The sequence below is a fragment of the Triticum dicoccoides genome, chromosome 3B (assembly GCF_002162155.2).
Source record: "Triticum dicoccoides isolate Atlit2015 ecotype Zavitan chromosome 3B, WEW_v2.0, whole genome shotgun sequence".
NCBI lineage: Eukaryota > Viridiplantae > Streptophyta > Magnoliopsida > Poales > Poaceae > Triticum > Triticum dicoccoides.
The window spans coordinates 341959145-341961717 of NC_041385.1; the positions used below are offsets into that span (position 1 = coordinate 341959145).

General features: G+C 48.2%; 1 long non-coding RNA gene across 1 annotated transcript; it reads left to right on the plus strand.

Moving 5' to 3' along the window:
• Positions 1-720: 720 nt before the first annotated feature.
• Positions 721-2338, plus strand: LOC119281276. Its single transcript, XR_005138349.1, has 4 exons — positions 721-760; positions 840-979; positions 1934-2080; positions 2269-2338. It is a non-coding gene; the product is annotated as an uncharacterized LOC119281276 (long non-coding RNA).
• The last annotated feature ends 235 nt before the right edge of the window (positions 2339-2573 follow it).

Below are 2573 nucleotides of genomic sequence, written 5' to 3' on the forward strand. Positions count from 1 at the left end.
GGCCGGCCTCGCCTCAAGCACGCCGCCGCGACGACCCTCGCTGCCACCAGCACCACCTCCTCATCCCTGTGAGCCCATGCCCGTCACTCCCCACGAACCCCGCCACCTCCTTCCCTCCTACACCGGCGCCGCCCTTACCTCGTGCCGACAGCCTCCCTCCCTCGTGCCGGCAGCTGCCCTCCCTCACGCGCCGGCCTCCTCCACCCCCACGCTCAGGATGCCTTCGTTCCTTCGCTCTGGTCGCCTTCCTTCCTCTGCTCTGGTCGCCTTCCTCCTCGCGCTCCGGCCTCCTCCCTACCCTGCGCTCTGTCTGCCTTTCTTCTCGCGCTCCGGCCGTCTTTCTTCCCGCGCTCCGGCCGCCTTCCTCCCCGCGCTCCGGCCTCCTTCCTCCCTGAAATCAGTCCGCCTCCCTCCCAACGCTCCGTCCACCTTCCTTCCCGAGATCCGTCCGCCTTCTCCCCTAAGATCTCACAGTCGTACCGCCGCCGGCCAACCCCTCCATCTGTAAGTAAGGGCACTTGGCCGCCCTCCACGCTGGGGTGGCCCTTCTAGCCATCAGCGGGGGAAGCGGAGTAGCTGCAATGGCGGGGGTGAAGACGAGTTCGTCGTACCTTACCTACATTTGAATTTGGACTTCAGCAATTTACGAGCATCAACTGAATTATGAAAAAATACATTTTGCCGATGTTCTTGCAGGTTCAGGAACAACTTTGGCTTGAGGATGTGCAAAGACCATCGCCCGTCCCTACCTTACCTACAGGTTCGGGTCTTAATTAAACTCGATTGTCAAAATGGATACAGTACTTAGAAAAACATTGCTTAGTGTTCTGTTCTTGTAGACTAATCAACCTGTCAGGTTGGTGCTGATTTGGGACTATGATTAAAACTAGAGGCTGATGTTGTTCAGGCTCATGGAGCTCATGGAGCTCGACCTCTCCTCCGTGGCCTCCGTCTGCAAGTTCGCCGATGACTTTCTCATGTATGTACGCCTCCTCTTCTAATCCCCACACTGCTTCGTACTAGTTCCAATCATGCCCCACCAAAAAAGAAAACATACACCAGGTGTCACAGTTCACTATGGATTTGATCATCAGTTCATAAAAAATCATAGAAAAAAAAACAATGTGTTACTACCATGGGAGGCTCCCTGCTGGATGTCTCCGCCGAAGGGGTATCCCCACAGCCATAGATTTCTCTTCTCTCCTGCAATGCAAGGTTGGTTTTCCTCTTAAACATTCACACGGAAAAGAATAGAGCTACTCCGTACACATTGTGTGCCGGCGTCAGAACATCTTATACTAATTAGTAAGTTCAGGAAATATGTTCCAAACTGAAGCTCAGACAAGGAGACAGGGATATATAGACAGAGTGCTATGATGTGTGTTGTTAGTTATGAATAGTTCGGGGAAAAAAAACTGGATAGTCATCATGGGTTATGAAGTAGACAAAAATGCATTTCATAGCATTTGCTATATATGCGTACACCTTTCTAGTCTTTTTCAGTTCAAGTTTTGCTAGGAAAAAAAGACTTGTCGCAATTCAATATAAAATAGTGAAATCGGTTAGCTGATGGAAAATAATTCAAGTATATGTGTGCACACTATAGTAGCAATTCGGGCATGCATGGTGTGTGCTCTATGTGTTATTTTTCCGAGATGTGAGTTGTCTGATCCTCTAAATAGGAGAATTTGTGTTTATTGAGATACCATAGATGGGTGCCAATCGTGCTCCCATTTATATTTGGGCTTATCATAATTCACTAGGGAGAGCTATTATGTACAGAAGTACATGTATTGATGCCCCCGGAGTCCATGTATCATTACAAAAAAATAGTTTAGTTTTTGTTAAAAATTGCTTGCACCTGTTTCGTTCCTCCAGATGCCCCCTCCTCTTGCCTACTCCCTGACCTTCTCCCTCCTACCCATCCGTCCAGGTATGGTACTCACACGAGTTCAAGTAGTGATGTTGCAACAAGTACAGCTCCTCCCCTGTCAAGCTTAGTGAGCCAAAAAAGAGCATATTGATGGATGATTGCTAGCTCGCTTCATCATCGGCAGATTTTCCCGTCTACTAACTTGTGGTTAATTCCTTCTATCCTTCTATCCTTGTGGATGCCTACAAAATATAGTTTTCTGTGCTGCTACTTCATCAGTCCATAATGTGCATAAGCTGTAGTCTTGGTTGTGTAGAGAAATGAGGTGTGTGGCTGGTTCACTATGTGTGTGTGTGCATATGTGTTAACTGGTGGCCGGTGGTGTGTGTGTGCAGGGTACTGCCGGAGATAAGTAGTAGGCGGCAAAGTGTTTTGAAGTAGCACCAAGACGGGGCATAAAGATGGCGAGCAGGTATGAGCAGCGAGCTGCTACTGCACTTGTGCGGCTACTTCTGCGAATGAATCTGGCTAGTTATAGCTATTGGTACTAAACTTGTGTGCGTTTGTTATCTTTGGTAGCTAATTTTTGCCGTGTGCAACTACTGAACCTGGTGTCCTCCTACTATTGAACTGTTTTGATGCAAATGTCGCTGATGAACATACTTTGTGTAGAAAAAGCTACAAAAAATCACTTTTTCTG